The sequence below is a fragment of the Hydra viridissima genome, unplaced genomic scaffold (assembly GCF_058129835.1).
Source record: "Hydra viridissima isolate aposymbiotic clone 2 unplaced genomic scaffold, HvirCarnegie_v1 scaffold_1, whole genome shotgun sequence".
Classification (NCBI taxonomy): Eukaryota; Metazoa; Cnidaria; class Hydrozoa; order Anthoathecata; family Hydridae; genus Hydra; species Hydra viridissima.
The window spans coordinates 2,491,272-2,513,448 of NW_028324300.1; the positions used below are offsets into that span (position 1 = coordinate 2,491,272).

A 22,177-nucleotide genomic window follows, 5' to 3' on the forward strand; every position below is an offset into this window, starting at 1 on the left:
TTACAATTCGCTTTTGGTCCTTTGAAACCAGTTTTGGAATAGTCTATGATCCTAACAATCCGAAGTAACTTAAAACAGATTTTACCCCATCTCCACTATCATTATAATGAACTGTTGCAGAGTTTATACAAAGTTCAAATGTTCTTCTACTTACAAAAATGTTTTTAGAACAGTGAGTCCATAAAATTGAATGAAATGTTTCATATGAATTTTGGGTTTGACCATGTAAACATTTTCTTAGCAAATCGTCATCAGATAAATCTTTAAAAATAGGTTTTATTATATTATGAATAAAGATAGGCAAGTAAATTTTGTAAGTGTGAGTACTTGTACCTAAATTTCATTGTCATTAAGGTTAGAGAATGGTGTTTTAGATAAAGAAAATATATTCATGCATTGATGAAATGTTTCCATTGCAGTGAAATCTTTACCAATTTCACGAAAACCAATTACTGCTCTTGCATTTGCTTTGTAGATTTTAGGACCGTGACCATGGTTTTGTTTAATACATTCTTTTGATGTATAAACAGATTTATACCATTCGAATGACTTACATAAAGGTTCTAAATTATAGGCAAATCTCTTTCTCTTCTTTCTGTTATCACTGAGAGTTATTTTTTTATGGCCACATTCCGGACATACTAACAAAGGTTGAAATAAACTCTTAAGTATAGAAAAATTAACAAATAAAAAGTAATCAACTTCCCGTCTTATTACTTCACTCTTGGTATTGAGATTAGTTTGATCTATAATTAGCCTCTTTTTACTTATGCTAGATGTAACTTTTTCTGGTAAAATATTTGAAAGATTTATTCTTGAATATTGGTTTAAAAGAGGCTTTTTCTTTCTTTTTCGTAAAAAATTTTGCTTGTTGCTTTTTGCAGAAGACATTACAATTATACACCAGTACAACTTGTTTGATTTAATCAAAAGTTGAAAAATTCATAAATAATGATTTTATACCACAACTAATTTACAGTTCAATATGACAATAATTATAAGAAAATGTGACTTTAAAGCATGACCAAAAACATCGAAGATCTATACTATATTAGAAAAAAAAGCTTCACAAGATTTGTCATTTTGGCCATCAAATTTGGGTAAAAAAAGGTATTAACTTTTCGTTGCTATGGCGTTACTAATGTAAATAAACAAACTAGCTAGTAAAATAAGTTGTTTTAAACCCTTTTAGTTTGATCAAACCTAAACAAGTTATATATCAGCAGATAGAGGATAAATATTTACATAAATACAATATATTACCTATTTTTTAAATTTTTGTTCAAAAATCTTTATTTTTCATAGGCCTACCACATTAAATAATGTTTCAAGAAGAAGACCACGAAATATCGATTCAAAAGGTTATAATGGCAGTTACAAATATAAACTTTTTTCTACAAATCAAGAGGTAATTACGATCAAAGAGAAAAACACAAAAATCATTTTAAAAATGTTACTCCTGAACTTATAAATAAGATATGTGACCACATTTCTTGTTTCAGAGGTCAAGAGTCCCACTATTCTCATAAAAAAAGCTAGGCGACTATATCTTCCTGAAGAACTGAATATTACCAAGATATTAAACCTGTTTAAAATCAAGTATGGAAATGATAAATTTTCATATGAATCTTATCATAACATATTTAACACTATTTTTAACATTTCTTTAGGGTACCCTTGGACGGACACATATTCTAAATGTGATGAGTTTAAAAATAAAATTGAAGCAATAAAAATTAAGCTATCCTTTAATTCAGAATGCATAAAGCTTAAACAAAAATTAGATGAGATAAGTTACAGAAAAAACAGCTTCATAAAGCAGCACAAAGATGCAGAAACATTTTATGTTAGAAAACGAAATGCATAGTTTAAAGCACAAAGGGAACAAATATTTGAGTCAATTGATTTTGGCTTCAAAAAATATCTCAATTTGCCAAATCTATCAACCAATGACTTTTCCCAGCAAGCACACAACGTTGAAATAACATTGATCGACGTTGATCAACGTTATATCAACGTTGTTTTAACGTTGTGTGCTTGCTGGGTTACTACAGAAGAAAATTGGCATTTTATTCATTTAATATTCACATGCTTTCAATTAATGAAGTTTTTTTGTATTGATATGATGAAACTATTGCTAGAAAGGGGGCTGATGAGGCAGCTTCAATATTATATGATTTTTTAATGAAATATTTAGACAAAGATATTCGATCAGCAGAGCTATTTTGTGATTCATATGCCGGCCAAAACGAGAACTATATATTAATTTGTTTAATGGATTTTTCTTATTCAAGAGAAAAAAGGCTTGACTTTATTAAAGTTAGAAAGAGATGGAATTAAAAGTAGCATGATTTTTTAATAACGCCAGAGGTTGTACTGGTGGTCGTCTGCGGTGCTGCATGAAAAAGACACTTGAAATTTCGATTGAGGAAGAGAGTAAAGACGACGACAATCAAGAAAATGAAGGCGACAGTGAAAACGAAGATCCTCAACAAAAAGACTTGGAAATAACTTTTATAATTAAAGATATCATTTGATGATGATTTATTTAAATATTATTTGATAAACGATGTTCAACTATTGGGTATTACTAGTTTGAAAAAACAACCACGCTTTATTGCGCTAATCAAATCGTAAAACGTATCGTGTTTGGATTGGTTAATATTATAAACAATTATTTACCCCTTGGGAATATGTATAAATAGCGTGATCTTCGAAACCTCGCTCTCTTGAAGTAACAACAACGGACTCGAGCAACTCTTCTATCACTAGCTGTGATATACAAGCTCTTCTTTGTGTTTATCGCATATTTGTATAACATTATTCTTATAATATATTAATAAATTGAACTCGTTTTACAATACCACTCTTACTTAAAACAACATGGAGCCCACGGAGAATACGGAGAGTACGGAAAGAATATAAAGTCGTGAAGAATACTTAGAAATCTGAAGTCCACGGTAGAGACTAAAAGACAAAACTGAACGAGCGGTATAAAGAAAGAGGTGTGATCAATTAATTATATAAGTGAATTTGTTATTTTTTAATGAGAATTTCTTTTAAAGATATACGTTTAGATTTATTTAAAACTAAGTTTCAACTTTTGGATAGTTTGTCGATCGTTAACTACAAATTATTATTCCTTATTATAGTTATTTAGGTGATAATTGCATTTTATTGTTGTTTTGAAGCATTTATTTCATGATTATCAATTAAGAAGTTTATTTAAGATACTTTAGGAATTTAGTCAAAAATATAATAGAAAATCATTTAAGATATTATAAAGAACTGAGGTTCATAAGGTTCATTTATTAAGTAAAATCGTACACAAAGTTATTTAAGTTAATATATAAAGTCGAGGTCAATTGTAATATCATTATTTATTATTATTTTTACCACGAGGGTTCAGTTCGACCGCCCATTTTGTTGATACGAGGTTTTTATTGATTCATTCATCGAGGTCTCAATCTGAAAAGGCCATAAAGTTGTAATTAAAGCCATATACTATATATATATATATAACTGTTAACTTTCTTTTCTTAATCTCATGTCTAATCTTGCCAATAAACGTAGAGCACGCACGGTGGCCGTCAATTCAGTCAGGCGGATTTTCGATCAAGCTAACAATCTTATGGTTGGGGGTTTGTACGAGGGTTGCTTGAATGAGTTGACGAGTCTGAAAAATACAGCCATCGATAAATATTTGAAAATCACACAGTTTGATTGCGATATATCATCTTTGATTGAGGTGGATGAGGAGTAGAACATGAAGAAATTACGAGTACAGAGTTTACCATTTTTTATAAACGATCTATTTTAGGTATAGAAGATTTTATTAACAGAAATAATGCAGATAATATAAGTTCTAATAAGTTTATCAGCAAGACAGTTATGCTTCCCGCTCTTAAATTAGAAATCTTTGACGGTAAACAAGAAAATTGGCAAAACTTTTATGAAAATTTTGATTGCGTTATAAATAAGAATAGGGAGTTGTCTGATATACAATAAATAACTTATCTTAGAAATTTAGTTAGAGATCAGGCCTTATCTGCAATCACAGGATTAACTTTATCCAATGAAAACTATTCGGTAGCTTTGAATATATTAAAAAATAGATTTTCCAACAAGCAATTATTAATTTCAATTCATATGAAAAAGCTGTTATCACTAGAAAGAGTTAAGGACGTTAGAAATGTAAGCGAGTTAAGGAAATTGTTCGATACAATAGAAATACATATTCGGAGTTTGGAAAATCTATCAGCAGATGAAAATGTGTATGGATCAATTTTAATTCCTACATTATTAGAAAAACTACCAGAGAAATTAAATTTAATTATTAATAGAGAATTAAACGGAAATCAAGCTTGGAATATAATCAACGTTTTAGAAATATTAAAAAACGAAAAAAGCGCCAGAGAAAATACACGTAGTAATCATGAAAACTTTAGAAATCCCATTACTGCAAATACTTTATACGCTAACGGGACAGATAATCGGTTAAGTAATAAGTTTAACCAGAATTTAAGGCAAAATAACTTCCGTAATCAAAATTTTTCTACAAATTCAATTACATGCGTTTATTGTTCAAAAAATCATGAATCTCATTATTGTAATTTAGTGACTGATGTTTTAGCCAGGAAAAATATTCTAATTGAAAAAAGATGTTGCTTTCGTTGCCTACGCGAAAGTCACTTGAGTAAAAATTGCAGATCAAGTTTTCGATGCTTTAAGTGCAACAACCCTCACCATATATCTATTTGTGATAGTTTTAAAGAGAATAATAAAATTGATAATAACTCTAAAACAGGACATTTAACAACTGTTACCGATATTTCTTCTAAAATTAATCAACGTGTTTTACTCCAGACAGTCTGGGTGAAAGTCAAAAATAATAATTCCCGATTTAATTATTGCCGTCTTCTCTTTGATAACTGTTCCCAATTAAGTTACATTACGCCTTCATTATGTAAAAAATTAAATTTAAAAACAATAGATTCTAAAGAAATTAAGATCAAAACTTTCGGAAATAATAATACAAACGAAATTTTAGATAGGGTTAAAGTTTATGTTCAAGGTAACGACGGGGTTGATATTGAAATTATGCGTTTTGTAAAAGAAATTTGTTCTCCGTTAAATGGCCAGTATATAGAAACCGCGTGTAAAAATTATAATCATTTAAAATACTTAAAGTTAGCAGACTATGATAGAGATAATGGACATTTAGAAGTTGATATTTTAATAGGTGCTGATTACTGTTGGTCAATAATTGAAAATAAGATTGTAAGAGGATTTGAGGGCCCAATCGCAATAAAATCTAAAGTAGGATACTTAGTCAGTGGTCCTATCACGGTTAAGAATAATAATAAAGTAGATTGTTCTGTTCTGTCTTCGCACGTTTTGAAAGTCGAAGCAGAATTACATAACAATAAAACGTTTTTAAAAGATAAGTTTTCAACTATTTGGAATAAAAGTGAAGATAATATTAGCGACAATCTAGTTGTCGAACATTTTCGCAAAAGCATTAAATTTGAAAACAATAGTTACACTGTAGAACTACCCTTTAAGGAGAATCATCTTTTGTTATGTGATAATTATAATTTATGTTTAAAGAGATTCAAATCATTAGAGAAAAAGTTTTTAAACGATGCAAGGTTATTTGATTCATACAATGATATTATAAAAGAACAGCTATTAAATGGAACAATAGAGCAAGTTTCAAGTCATAAATCAAAGGTCGGACTTGTTCATTATTTACCTCATAGACCAGTTATTTGAACTGTATGGTTTTAGTGATGCTAGTTTAAAAGCCTTTGGGTGTTGCATATACTTGAGATGTATTTTTAATGAGAAAGAACAGTGTTCCTCTCTAGTCATTTCAAAATCTAGAATAGCCTCGCTTAGTAAATGTACAATACCTCGATTAGAATTAAAATGTTGCTTACTGCTTGCAACACTTATGTCAAAAGTAGTTAAGGAACTTTCATCAATCATTCTTATTTCTAAAATTAAATTAATTTCAGATTCTTATATTTGCTTACATTGGATAAAAAATTCTAATAAAAAATATGAAACATTTATTCAAAGCCGTCTTGAAAAAATTAGAGATTTATTTGACTTTTCCTTTTGGGATTACGTCGAAACAGATCGTAATCCAGCGGATATTATTTCACTCTGCTGGTATTGAAAATTTAACTAATAATCAGTTATGGTTTAATGGACCCAAATTTCTTTATACTCCAGAGATTTGGCCTTCCTTTGACCAAAATAAATTAATAAACCCTCCAGAGGAAACAAAAATATTACTTATAACTAATGAATCGTTCATAGATTTAAAATTTATTGATATAACTAAATTTAATTCATATTCCCGTTTAATACGAGTCACAGCTTACATTATAAAATTCGTATCTTGCTTAAAAAATACGCAAGTACGAAAAGACAATCTTTTACTTTCTTCTTTTGAATTAAAAAACGCCAAAATAATTTGGATTAAATTTATCCAACAAAACATATATAGTTCTAAGAATTATAAACAACTCAAAAATGATTTAGGATTTTTCTTTGATAGCGAAGGAATAATAAGATGTAGGGGGCGATTGGGGAATGCTCCAATTAGTTACAATGTTAAATTTCCAATATTTCTTCCAAAGGAAAGTTTTTTTACTGAATTAATTATTTTACATTTTTAGGAAAGTGTTATGCACAACGGCGTAAAAGAAACGCTCAACCAATTAAGAATGTAATTTTGGATTCCAAAAGTTAGAATTTTAATTCAAACATTAATTAAAAAATGTTTTTTGTGTCGAAGGTACGAAGCCAAAACTTATAGTTATCCTAATATTCCTCCGTTAGCTTTGAGTAGAGTAAACGATGATTATGTTTTTAAGTACACAGGAGTTGATTACTGTGGACCATTATTTGTGAAAAATATATATTCCGAAGGAGAAATATTTAAGTTTTGGATACTTTTAGCTTCTTGTGCTAGTAAACGTTTCATACATTTAGATTTAGTTCCCGATTGTTCAGCTTTGGCGTGTATTCGAGGGTTGCGAAGACTCATTAGCAAATTTGGCGCACCCTACGAAATTATTAGCGATAATGGATCTTGTTTTACAGCCGATGAAACACAACAATTTGCATCATCAAAAAGCATTTTATGGCACTTCAATGTTGCAGCCGCTCCGTGGTGGGGAGGATTCTTTGAACGAATGGTACGATCAATCTAGAGAATTCTCAAAAAAATATTGAAAACTGCAAGATTATCTTACGAAGAAGTTCTCACAATACTTGCAGAAATCGAAGTCGTTACAAATAATCGTCCCTTAACGTTTTCGTATGAAGAACCAGGAGACGAACCATTATCTCCTAATCATCTCGTGTTTGGAAAAAGAATAAGCTCAGAAACGTTATTAATAAAAAAACAGTTATGTAAATATGGACATAGAAAAGCGCGTTGCATATACTGCATATGGCGAAATGAATACTTAACAGAGCTCCGCGAATTTCATAAAAGTTATAATAAAAGTGGAAGTAACAATATTATAAATAAAGACGATGTAGTGATAATCCAAGACTCGAATTTGGTTCGAGGATTATGGAAACTAGGGATTATTGAAAAACATTTACCGTCAACCGATGGACAAGTGCGTGCAGCGAATGTACGATATGTCTCCGCTGGAAAAATCATGTATTTGAATCGTCCAGTTAATAAATTGTGTTTACTTGAAGAAAATAAATTAAATTCTGTCAAATCTACGTTTGTGAATGAAAAAGACATTCAGCTATTAGTGACTACTGTTGGTGGTGGGAGTGTTGCGCTAATCAAATCGTAAAACGTATCGTGTTTGGATTGGTTAATGCACTCTTACGTACAACAACACGCTTTGCTACTCTTACAGGATGAGTAGTAAAGCGTGATTTTTTTTTCCGTTTTAAGGGTATCCCTTAAGGGACCCTGATATTTTGAGTGGACCTTTTCGTAAGAGTCCCTAAAGGGGTTGCCCTTATGGGACCCTGAAGTTTTTTTAAGGCGGGCATGTCAAAGCTTTTTATAAAATAATCACTTAGACCTAGAAATACAAAACATTCAAACCTTGTGCACTAAATGGTTCAAATTTAAGCCGGCTGCAAACAACAAGCAATACTATCATGTATACGCAGTAAACTTGAATCAGGGGAATCACGGGGACTTCACTAAAGTTACAAGAAATAATATTTTCAATAGTTTATATAACTTTAGCATGATGTAATTACCCTTTGGAAAAAAAGTTTATAGTAGTTTTGTACCATTATAAAGCTAATACTTAGCTAATATAAAAGTATATTTCTAATTTAATTTAGCAAGATAGATATCCACACCAACACATATTTTATATGTATTCCTTAGGCCATATGTACTCCTACAAATGGACATCTCATTATTAGTTTCCTAAGGTTTTAGAGCATGGTAGCCTAATACAAACAAGATATAGTATCACTATATGTGCAGTTAAGATTAAGAGAAAACCAATACATGAACAATAAATAGTTTACAGCATACAATTGAATGAATATCTGATTGTGGAATGCTTGAAACCTATAAGAAATCATTAAAAAATTAAAAAACACCTTTTATGTACCTAAAATATATAAGTAGATCACGATTTTCAAAAACTTACAATTAGCTGAATAGGTGATACAGGTAATTGAAAACTGGGTACTTTTCAAAAAATAAATTTAGTAAAAAAAACACATTTTTATAAAAACAAATTTTACCAAGGTTTAAGATATTTGTTTCCTAATGCTAAATATATTATTTAAATTATTTCAAAATGAAATGATTTAAAAAATACATTTAACATTAGGAAACATAACAAATACCTTAAGTGTATCTGGAAAAATTGGAGTTTTATTAGGAGTTAGGGGATTTTAAGCAAATGAATTATCCTGGCTATGTGGAGCCTAAAATATGAAAATGTTGTACAAATAATAGAATACTAAAAAAATGTTAATAATATAACTTATTGAAATTACCATTGACTAAGAAGGAAGATCTGTATCAAAACTTGAATCTTCAGAAGCTGTATGAAGAGACTAAATTTAAAAAACTTAAATTTAAGAGATGCCAAAGATGATAAAAAATTACATTAGTATGCATACAAATATTATACTAGTATGCCTACGAAAGAGGTTTTGTATTTTATACGTACATAAACCAGAAAAAGTACTTGTCTGTTTAAACCATGTACTGGATTAAAATGGGTTTGCATGAAACTTACTGTTTGCTTCTTTCTTTTCATTTTAAGAACAAACTTTGAAGTTTCCTTAGGTGCTTCATAATGTGCAGCATATTTCAAAACTAAAACGTTATTTAAAATATCTTTACAGCTTTAATATTGTGTTATTAGTAATCTAAAAAGAATCTGTTGTTTGTTACTAAAAAATCATGGTGATAAAAATTTATCTTTACCATATCATTGTTCATTCTTAATTCAACTGTTCTCTTTAGGAGTCCAACCAATGATATCATCAATGTGAACTATTGGAATTGGTTTATCATGCATATGATATATTTACACAAACTTTTTTCTTGCATATTCCACTGAGCTTGACATTTAAACAACTACTCTAAACTGTGTCCATAAAAGAGAAGAACTACACCCCATGACACCTGTACAGATAATTATTTTTGTATTTTTTAAAATCTTGTATTGAAATTTATTAATAATGTAACATAACAACAATTTAAATTTACCAAATTATTTAATACACATTGTTAAGACTGTCCTCAGGATCATCTTCATGAAAGAGCAAATGATTCGCCACATAGTTAGTATACTCTTTTGCTTTGATCATTTTACCTCCGGAGATTATCCAATTCTTTTTGTGGTTTTTAATATTCCCGAATGTTCTGAGTGTAGCATATGTCTGCCAGGCTTCACTTCCTTCAACGTTTGGAGACTCACAATATAATCATGGATACTTTGATACACATGAAATTTTTCCAGACACATTATTTAAGAGTTTAAGGTCACCAGTAAAGTTAAATAATAGAAGATTGACTTGAGTCTTCTCTATGATAAGTCTCTGGAAACTTTGGAGCTGATCCAATGATCTGAATCTTTCTCCTTCCAATATCTTTGTAATGATTTCCCAAGTTAATATATTTGAACACTTAATAAAAGTTAACACATAAGTTAAAAGCAATAGCATGTGAGAATTAAACTTATTTTTACCTGAACCTATGCCCATTTTCCTGGTTACTCAGCTTGAAGGTCTATTGAATTTTAAATTATCTGGATCATAAAGTGTAAGAGTTAGCTTCAGATGTCCTTTTCCAATATCAAGACTAAACTTTGAAGCCATCTCTAGAAAAAGGCTGGTCCCTACAATTTAATATATAATATAAATATTCATCAGTTAGTTTAAAATAATGAATATGAAATCTTAAAAAACAAATAACAACCCAAATTGTTATGATTACCTAAGATATGCTAGTTTTTCCAGAAACTCAAAGATATTGGAACAGAAGAAAAAGGGTCGGATTATTTTTTTCCAATTAGAGTCTTGAAATGTAGCTAATTCCTGAGAAAATAACTTTCCAAAGATACCTTTCTAATCTCTCATAGCCTCCTTTATATGAGAAACAATTCGTTTCCATCCCCATTTAAGTCTCAAGTTTTTCAGAACTGAAATAACTTGACGATCAGTCAGCCTAGCTTCCTGTTGTATTATAAAGACACTCTCTGCAGTCAGAAATCCCTTAAATATTGTTTCCTTGTTCTCTTCCGGCAATAGTATCAAAGGTTTTCCACCATCAGGGGACGTAATGGAGATGACTGAACTGTCTAATTCTTTCTTTGTTTTTATAGTTTTATAACTGATCTGTTCAGCCAATTTGGGATCAATTAGGTATGTTATGTTGGTAACTTTTCCAATTTTAGTTTACACTTATCTTTGGAGCGGTTTGATAAAGAATACCATGACTCAGAAATTGAAACAAAAAGTACTGAACGAACTTGAAGAAAAAGAAATCTATTGTCTGGACAAGAATTTAAAATAACACCTGCGGACAGATAGAAAATTTTTTAGATTTTTTTTACGTTTTCTTTGGGGGAGATTTTTTAGTAGATTTCCTTGGGCTCTTCTCTTTTTTCGGGAAAATTTTGATGAAGTGTTTTAAAGAGAATTTTTGAAGATGTATTAAGAAAGAGTTATGAAAGAATTTAAAAGAATTTTAAGAGAAAGAAAAAGTTTCAAGAGATTTTAAGAGATTATATGAGAAAAGAATTTAAAAGAATTTAAAAGAAGATTTTGAAAGAGGATTTTATGAGAAAAGAGTTGTAAGAGATTTTAAAAGAGGATTTTATGAGAAAAGAATTTTTGAAGATTTAAAGAGAATTTAATGAAAAGAATTTATGGACAATTTAAAGAGGAACTTATGAGAAGGATTTGGTAAGGAAATGTATTTGAGTAACTTTCAATTTGCGTTGTTATAAGTATTAATGTATTGCTATTTGTATGAGTTGATATTAAGAGAATATATATATTGATGAGAAATAGTTGAGAATAATTATTAAGAAAAATAAGTAAGAGAAGAAAAATCAATTGTAAGTATTTTTACTTTTGTTTTCATTTTAAGTAAGGCAATAATATTATTATTATTATAAATATTTTAATTATTGCTTTATTTGAGTTAACAATTGTTATTAAAAAAGTCTGATGCTTCTATCGCGCTTTTAAATTATTCTGCTTCACTCTATCCGCATCACCATCGTCACATTAATCACATTTAACATAGTTAACATAAAACATAAATATTAATGAAATCCCCCGCCCTTACACTATTTAGGGCTTAAAATGCTCTGTTATTGAAACTCTGGGTTATAACAATAAATTAAAGGAAGTAAGTTTCTGAAAAAGTGTAATAAAATGGAGGAAGAAAAGTTTTACTCAAGATAAGAAAAATAGTTTTTATCTTGTTTTTAAGTATTGCGCTATTGCTGAGTTTATAAAGTCAACAGAAGTAAAACAGCTTATATGAAGAGATGAAAAATGATCTTTGTATTCTTTTTTACTTTCATGTTTTTCTCTTAATGGAACTTTATTTGAACAAAAAATTTTTATAGGCCTTTTAACACTATAAGATACAGCATTTTGTAAGTTTGTTCAGTTAGTTTGACGAGTTTCACTAAGTAAAAAAACTGACAGCAATCTTTTTTGTAGTGTGTGTTTGGCGAGTATTAGTGTCAAAAACTAATAATTAGGATCAAACAAAGGAAAATCTAATTTACATTCATTGCTTTTGTGCTCCATTAAGTCTTATAATCCAGCAACATCATCGAAAATAGTAGGCATACTTCTATCAAAGTTATCTTCACCAATTTTAAAATTCTCCTCTTCTATAACAGGCTCATCCTGCATCATATATTAATATATTTGAGCTAAAACTTTTTTAAAAAGTTACAAATTAGATTAAAATTTTAAAAAATTACAAATTAGATATTTTAAATGTTTAGATAAATAAAAGGCAGTCAGATATTTATCTGACAGTCTATAGATAGGATGAGATAATAGCAATAATATGCTATAATTATTTTATAACATTACCTTAAAATTTCTAAAATATCAAGATTATTTGCCACCTATTTATATTTCTATATTACCTTTTAATCTTGAAATAAAAATATCAACTTGATTACGACGTTTTCTTATTTCAGTTCTTGAAACCATTTTTAATATTTACAACAAGTAATTTGTTGCTATTGTAAGATTATAACTTTAATATACTTATTAATTCATTCAAATAAGTCCGAATAAAAAACGATCATCATGATTAATATCGATCAATACTTAGAAGTTATATAGGGGGAGGGGGTGCTAAAATCTTTGAATCAAATATATTTGCTAACCATTTTCATGAAACATGCTTTTAAAAGAGTGTAAGATTGTTCTGTTAAATTGTTTTTTTTTTTTTGGGTTTTTAAATTCAAGAAAATTGGAGCGAAGTTCGGGCCAGCCCGAATTTAGCACTTACCAATCCCTTATTAGGACCTGCTTTAAACACACCATTATTGAAATTTAAAAAATGATTAAAAGTATACTAATTTTGTGCTGAAAAGAAATATCAGTTTCTATTTTTAAGTTTTGATATAAAAATTATTTCAGAAAATTCGGCCTAGAATACCCTGAACCACTATGGGATCCTTTAGGGGCTCTTAAGTTATTTTAAAGCAGGTATAAATTTGTTTTTTTTAACATTGTAACTCATCATCAGATCCGAGTTTTACTCGACTAATCAATAGCCTGTGGTGGCTCAGGTTCAGGAAGTCCTAGACCATAGTCCAGGACTTCCTGGATAACTAGAATTGACAGTTACTCTCTTATTTTTGGAGTAATACCCAAACACATCAAAGCAATAAAAACAACGATTGTGTGAAAGGATTTCAAAACAAGCACATCATACCAAGTGTGAAGTCCAATATTTTTCTTCATCATTAAATTTTATTCCAAAAGATGTGCAGTGCACTTTGTAAACACTATAATATTTTTATGGTTTTCAATTACAATCTTACTACATGCATCACAAAAACTGCTACGAAAGTTTTTATAACAAACTTTCATATTTAGAGCACATGAGCAAAAAGCTGAAGAGTTTGTTTTTGACTGAAAGAAAACAAATAGCTGTAGACAAAGAATAGAAAAACAAGGAGAACGATATAAAAACAGTATTTGATATGCCTTTTAGAACCACTGCCATTTTATTTTGTTTATTTTAGTATATTAAAATGCACAGTTACTGTATAAAAAATGAATTCATATTCTTATGATCAGTTAGGGAAAATTTTCGGGTGATACAACATTTTTTAAATTGTTTTCGGACAAAAACATTCTAAAACAAAAATTATGTTAAAAATGTCTTTTTCATCGTTGGTCTGTGTAATTAAAGTAATAGCAATAAAAAAATTCAGAACTCGTAATGTGAAATTAAATAAGAATATATAACAGTTCAATAATACAAATGTTTAATAACTTTTATTACAAGTTTCTAATGTGCGAGAATCCAATATGTATTCCACAAATTTAAATTGTTTCATCCTGATTCAGGCATAGCCCATTCTGCAACATACATTCTTTGTGTTTTGTGTCATTCTAAGTGCAAATACACAACAATTTTTATTATATTTGGAAAATTATGAGTAATTTCTAGGTGCAAGTAGCAGTGATTTTGTTGAAAACCTGTTTTACATAAAATACAGTCATGACATGTTTTTTTGTTTTTTCAATCCTGTACATTGCCATAAAAAAAGACACCGTCACTTTTGAATAAAATATTTGCTATATCTAAAAAATGATAAAAAAAAAACATGCTACTCCAATTGTTTAAAAGAAAGTTCCATGAGGACTAAAGCTTTGATCAAGTTCTAGGACACCTCATAATACAATCTGCTATCATAAGTGAATCAAATGATGATGATGATTAATAATAATGATAAAAATAATAATAATAATAATAATAATAGTAATAATAATAATAATAATAGTAATAATAATAATAATAATAATAATAATAATAGTAATAATAATAATAATAATAGTAATAATAATAATAATGATAGTAATGATAACATTAGTAATAAAAGTAATAATAGTAATAACTATAACATAAATATCTATAATGATAAATGTAATAATAAAAATAATAATAATATAAATATCTATAATGATAAAAGTAATATTAGTAACAATAATAAAAACAATGATAATAATAATAAATATAATGATAATAATAATAAATATAATGATAATAGTAATAAATATAATGATAATAATAATAAATGTAATGATAAAAATAAAGGTAATAATTTCAAGAATAATATTTATAAAAACAATTATGATACTAATCATAATGATGGTAATGATAAACAAGCAAACACAATCGTACGGGACCCAAACGGGAACCAACTGGAATTTCCAAACGGGAACCGTATGGGATTTGGCCACGGGATCTACACGGGAACCAAATGCGCAAAATGAAAAAAAAGAAAAATCTTACGACTGCTTTTTTCTTTTCCCCGTATTGACCCCATGTTTCTCCTGGATGAGTTTTAAATAGATTTAATTTAAAGATATTTTTTTATTATTATTTAATTTTTTATAATTTTCATTTCTTAGAGTTTTTCTTAGAATTCTCAAAAAATGAAAATTATAAACAATCACTAACAATAATGATTAAAATTCAATGTTTATTTGTTTATTGTAAATAAATTAGATGATTATTTACTTTTTGGTAGAGAGATTTTTTATCTTAGTTTTTAAAGGAAAATTTTGTGACATGTTCATATGCAAATTGAAAATACAAGGACATAAATAAGTATATTTTTACAATTAAAAACTGCCAATATTTATTATCTAAAAAAATCATCGACAACAACGGAATCTAAATATTTAAAAAAAGAATTTTTAAGGGGCTTAGGGCCTGTTTATATTGAAAGCGGGCTGGCTCGGCAAAGCCAGCCCGTTTGCTCGAGCCAGCCCGTTTGCTGAGATATCGACGTCATAAATATCTTAGCTTAATTTTATTTTGCGTTAATATGAATAAACGAGCTAGGCCGGATAGCGAGATCTCACTGTTTTTTGCCGAGATCTCAGCAAACGGGCTGGTTAATTTCTTATATAAATTTCTACTCATGCGTACAAATTCTTACATTTTTTAAATTTGAATGCTTCCGTATAAAATAATAAGTTTAACAATAAAACTGGCAACCTCCGTGTAGTTAAATTTTTAGTTGTTTTGCTTTTATAATTTACCAAAGATCCAGTATCTTTTAAGAAATATAAAGTAATAGTTACTTTTTTTATCTGCTGATAGAGCTCAAGAGTTAGGCGAAAAAGGGTCAGGAGATAAATAAGGGCTTAACTCTGAAACCAAATTCATGAAAAGAAACCGTGAAAGCCTAAAATTTGCTTTTCATACATCCATGGGAGCTACATCAGTTACTATATTATGCCACCATATATCAGTTCTGCCAGTTTTAAACCAGCAACTACGATTTTTTCTTTTAAGGCGTCTCTCTCTTGCTTGTTTTATCTTTTGAAGTGATTGTGATCGTTTTCGTAAAGGAACAATATTTAAAAAAGTATCAAATTTAAATTTGTGAAGCTTATATAATAATTAGGTTTTTAAGAAGCATTATTTATGTTGTAATACCAGTTAAACATATTGTTAAAATGCAATTTAAAGTTATTATTTTACCAATAAATAGGCCAGCCCTGCTAAAAAAAGCCAGGCGTACCTCGATATCATTTTTTATTTTTTTGGCAAAAATTCATATAAACGCAATTTTAAAGCTGACTCGTTTTCCAGGCTAGCTCGGCAAACGGGCTTGCCCTTATTCATATAAACAGGCTTAATGTATCTCCTCATATTTTCTTCTTGTTCATCATTAATTATAAGTCTAATCGTCACAAAACATAAATAACAACATTTTGTATTGCTTAATAGTGTTGAAAATAGTAAAAACATTTTTTAATTTAATAGATAAAAAATTGAAGATTTAGAAAAAACACGGAGATATAGACCACTTCAGTAAAACCACTTCAATAAAAAAGCTGGACTTACAGAGGCCAAATTTAAAAACATATGGGACTGTTAAAGGGTTAAAAATAATTCCGCAAACCATTTTTCATCCAAGATCATTGAAACTTTTTGAGGTATCTTATTTCAACTATTTCGAACATTAACAACAACAACAAAACTGCAACATTACGTAATACGCAGAGTTTTATATATATATATATATATATATATATATATATATATATATATATATATATATATATATATATATATATATATATATATATATATATATATATATATATATATATATATATTGTATTCATGTGTGTTACTAGTTGATACTATATATTGTATTCATGAGTGTTACTTGTTACTACTCAGTAAAATATATTTTTTCATAATCTATTTCTAATCACAATTCGAAAAAATATGTAAGAAATTATGGTTTTATAATACTAAAATTGTTTAAGGAAACACATACAAATTTGTTTAAATAAAAAATTCTAATATCTTGCACGTAATCTTATAAAGTGCTTATATTAGGGCCGTAACATTTGCGAACTACTTTCAGTTTGCGTAATATTACGGCATGAAGTGTTAAAGAGTTAAATACAAGGCGATACTTATTACAGGCCTTCCCGTCGCGAATCCGTATTTTTGACTGGGGGCGGACAATGTTACGGAAAGTTTAGTCTTATAATTTCGATTTGAGAGCAGCTGATAGTCACAAAATGGTTAAAAAGTGCTGTATTCCTGGATGTAGAGGAAACTATGACACTAAAAGTAAAGTACGAGTTTATAGGCTTCCCTCCAATGAAGAAGAACGAAATCGTTGGATAAATTCAATTCCAAGAAGTAATTTTCCAAATAAGCCAGATACTGTTGTCTGTGAAAGGCATTTTCCGGAAAATTTTTTTAAAAGCTCGTGTCAATGGGAAAGATAGACCAATCGAGCCTCCTTCAATTTTTCCTAATATTCCATTAAGTGTTATACTAAATCAACCTTTAAAACCGAGGTCCACTACTAAAGTGTTGTCTTTTATCAGAAATGAAAAGTGTGATGAATTGTCACAATATTTAAAAAGTGATTTGTTTACGTTCATTTCTTCATGTGAAGATATATTGAAAATCATAAACTTGTTTGTCCTGTAACAACTTTTGTTATAAATGAAGTTTTGCACATCCAATCAATTTCCTTTTATGTTAACTGCATACCTATGTTTGTTGTTCATATCTCAAGCAATTTTAAATTTGAAAGTTTTCATGCTGGTGTTTTTTACTTTATTTCTTCATTATCTAAAAACCATATTACCACTCTTGATTGTTGGTCAAAAGTGGAAGAAAAAATTCTCTATCTGAACAACATTGAAGTTGATCATCAAAGATTAATATTACAAGATCATATTGCATCTATGAATGCATCAGAAGTAGGTAAAAAAATTTATAATATAGAAAACATCATCAGATTGTATTCTTATTTTTCAACATCTCGAAGTCTACACAATCAGTTAAGAAAAGATTATAAACTTCCAAGTGTAAAAACACTGACAAAAATTACATCTAGGACGAAGAATGTTTCAGATATTAGTTTTATCAGCACTGTATTTTCAAATATAGAGGAGAATCAGAGGAATTGTATAATATTGGTAGATGAGGTTTATGTAAAGTCTCTTCTTCTCTACCATGGTGGTTCTCTATTTAGAAAAGCTGAAAATAATCCTAAGTTGTTAGCAAATACTGTTTTGGGTATCATGGTTAAATGTTTAAAAGGTGGACGATCTTTTTTGGATGCTTTTTTGTTTGAGCAAGTATGCTATGTTATTAATTCAATCAAGTCTAGCAATGGAAAAGTTATTTCAGTTATTTGTGATGGGAATTGAACAAATCAAGCTTTTTTTAATTTATTTGAAGAAAATTGAAGAAAAACTTTGTTTAACAAAATGTGGGATTTTTCTACTTTTTGATTATGTTCATCTACTAAAAAGTATCAGAAATAACTGGATAACAAAAAAAACACAGGAATTGCATTTTGAAAAAAATCAAAATATGATTGCTAAATGGAGTGACCTTAAATGTTTATTTGATTTTGAGAAAGATCAGCTAATTAAATTATCTAGACTAATTTTTGTAGCTATACATCCAAAACCCATTGAAAGACAAAATGTATCATACTGTTTAAAAGTGTTTTGTGATGAAACTATAGCTGCTCTCAAAACTTATTCAAAAGTTATCCACCCTTGTAATATGAATGAAACCATTTGTTTTTTAGAAAAAATTACTAAATTCTGGAAAATAGTTAGTGTAAAAAAATTTAAAGTGATACTCGATTTTTAGATTCTCGTAAAAGAGTTATTTCGGAAGAAGTAGACATAAACTTGCAAAAGAAGTAGACATAAATTTGCAATATTTACTTGATTGCGGAGATATGAGTGGTAAGCAAGGGCGTAGAATAAAATCCCTTACTAGAGATACGGGTACTTCAGTTTGGCATACTTGTTATGGCTCAGTAGAGATGTGTAAACAATTGTTAAAAAACAATTTCATTAATGTTATGTTAGGAGAGTTCTCAACAGATTATAATGAAAAAGCATTCAGTAAGTTTAGACAAGGTTCAGGCGGAACATATTTTATAACTGTTCAAAATGTTGTTGAAAAATTAAACATTGAAAAAGCAAAACTGTTATTGGAATTAAAAGTTGATGTTTCAAATTACACTACTGATATTGAGCATTTATCAAAAATGTGGCTATTTTAGAAGTGAAGAATCTTGTGATATAATTAATCAATTACCTGAACTAGAAGCATCTTTGCCACTGAGTACAAAAATGGCTCTGTTTTATATTGCAGGCTATGTTATAAGAAAAGATAGTGTCAGTGAAAATGAATTTTTGACTGATACTGCATTTTAATTTCAGTTGAATGGAGACTACACAAAAATTGAACCCGTCATTTCGAAAAGGGCACATGTCACACTTCTTTCGAATTTCACTTTTTTGAGCCATTTTATTTATTGAAATGTTTTACATATTTCATTTGAAAAAGGAACATTGCCATATACCACAAGTCAACTTTTAAGCCAAATGAAAATTAAAGTCAACTTGAAAATGGCACCAGTCCTGGACTTAAGCCGCTTTCACGTGAAACGAAGCGCAAATGTCAAATGTAACATCACTTTATGGAGATTATATGGATAAGGTTTAACATCACTAAAATAGAGAATCGCGAGCTTGCCGAAAATGCTTATAAATTTAGAAAAAGAGTGTCTGGTATAACAAATAGTGAAAAATATAAACATGCTAAAATAAAAGAAGCAAAAATTGCTGGAGAAGCTCATAAAAACCACAAAGGGAATGATGTGGCACCAAGACTTACAGGAGCTTCTTGCAGGTTAGTTTTTCCATCTTGTTATTTTGTTTATTTACTCATGATTTTTTACCACCAATTATTAGCAGTAAATGAAAACTTTAAGGTAATAGTATTGTTCTTTTATTATTACCTTAAGATAATGTTTATTGTTTTCTTTGTTTACAGATACAATTTAAAATGTATGGAGCTTATATCTGAAGATGCTATAAAAAGTACTATACAGTTTGTTAACAAATTTGATAGCAAAAACGCCTTAGACACATATTTGCAGTCATTAATTGAAAAGAAGGATATACTGAGAAAACGTCCTAGATCTGAAGAACCTAAGAAAAAAGAATTTACCTTTATTTATCACATTAAGATAAATGGTGTTAGAAAAAAAATTTGCAAGAAAGCTTTTTGCAGTATGCATGGAATTTCTATGAAACAAGTTAGACGTTCATGTGTTTTCTTAAAAAGAAATGAGCAGCCCATAGATTACAGAGGTAAATCTGAGGGATCACTAAGCAACGCATTGCCTGGTGATACATTAATTAAAATACAAGAGCATATTGAGTCATTTCCTGTTAAACATATGCACTACTATAATAAAGATGTATCATCTTATTATTTAGATGAAAAACTCAATGTGAAAAATATGCACACATTATACAAACAAAAATATCCAGATTATCCTCCCAGCATGCACACAACGTTGAAACAACATTGAAATAACGTTGATCAACGTTATTTCAACGTTGTTTCAACGTTGTGTGCTTGCTGGGCTATTAAATGTAAATTTTACTTTAAAAATTTCCAGGAAAATTTTAGCTTATCATTTGGTAGAAAGCAAATTTATGTCTGTGGACTGTGTGAAGAGTTTAAGATTAAACTAAAAAATCTACATATTAATAAAAACGCAAAAAGAATCTATCAAGCAGATATTGAGATGCATAAAAGACAAGCAAATAAGTTTTAAAAAAAATACAGGAAGTAGAAACTAAGTGCAAGAATGATCCGAATGTGTATGGGATTGCATTTGATTTTATGCAAAATTTGCCACTTCCACATATCCCTGTCCAGGAGATTTTTTATCTACGTCAATTATGGCTATTTGAGTTTTGCATATATGATCTTAAAACAGGTAAATCAGTATTTTATTCTTATTGTGAAGGAGTCGCTAACAAAGGTCCCAATCAAGTATGTACTTTTGTGCTGGATTATATTAAAAAATATATTGGAAATGGTGCCAAAGAACTGCACCTATTTTCAGATGGTTGTGCTGGCCAAAATCGGAATCATGCCATGGTCCGGGTTCTTTTATCACTGGTCGCTGAACTAGGTAGCAATATAAATGAAATACAGTATTACATACCTAAACGAGGTCACTCATTCCTGCCAAATGATAGAATGTTTGGGACAGCGAAAAGACATAATCGAAAAAATGACAGGATTTACACACCAACTGAGTATGAAAATCTTATACCTGGGGCTAACGAAAACTTTAAAATAAGAAGGCCTAAAACTGAAGATACTATTGACATAAAATAATGGTGGCCGAACCATTATAAGAAACTAGTGCTATCTGTGGATTCCTATGGCAAAGGAATACCCAAGGACAAAAAAGTAACTTTTGGTATTTCTAAAGTGTCACATTTTACCTTCTCTAAAACCCCACCTGGTCTAGTGACAACACGTGAATCAATAGATTGCTTTGTCAGTCATGATTTCCAGCTCTTACAAAGGATGGGTACCAAGCCGTCGTTACCATCAAGTAATACTCCTGCCTATGCTTGCAAAGAGCCAATCAATGAAAAAAAATATCAGATTTGAAAAAAATAGAAAAATGTATTCCATATTCAATAGCAGAGTATCAAAACTTCTATACAGAAGTTTTGCATGGCCAACAATTTCAACAAACAATGAATATCAAGAAATAAAAGATAGTTAACTAAAGATTTTTCTGAAAGTCATTGGATTTGTATATAAAAAAAAGAATTCATTTTTAAAAGGGCATTAGTCCAGAAGTTTAAATTAAAAACATCTGTATGATTTATAAATTTTTTTTAATAAATAAAGTTCACAAAAACTCTATATGTTTTTTATTTATCTACTCCTATATTTAGTTTTATAAGCACCGTAGACTTTTTTGATAAGAAACTTATTTTTGTTGATACTGAAAAGTTTTAAATAACGGACTTGTGTCCTTTTCGAAATGACGAGTTCAATTATGGACAGAGGTGGATTGCTGTGTTCAGTGGGTTTTTTTTT

General features: G+C 29.1%; 4 pseudogenes; 3 read left to right on the top strand and 1 right to left on the bottom strand.

Moving 5' to 3' along the window:
- The first annotated feature begins 1,322 nt into the window (after positions 1-1,322).
- LOC149892889 (uncharacterized) lies at positions 1,323-2,340 on the top strand (annotated as a pseudogene).
- A 7,401-nt stretch (positions 2,341-9,741) lies between these two features.
- LOC149892890 (uncharacterized) lies at positions 9,742-10,344 on the bottom strand (annotated as a pseudogene).
- A 6,948-nt stretch (positions 10,345-17,292) lies between these two features.
- LOC149892891 (uncharacterized) lies at positions 17,293-19,636 on the top strand (annotated as a pseudogene).
- Positions 19,637-19,736: 100 nt separating this feature from the next.
- Positions 19,737-21,857, top strand: LOC149892892 (uncharacterized; annotated as a pseudogene).
- The last annotated feature ends 320 nt before the right edge of the window (positions 21,858-22,177 follow it).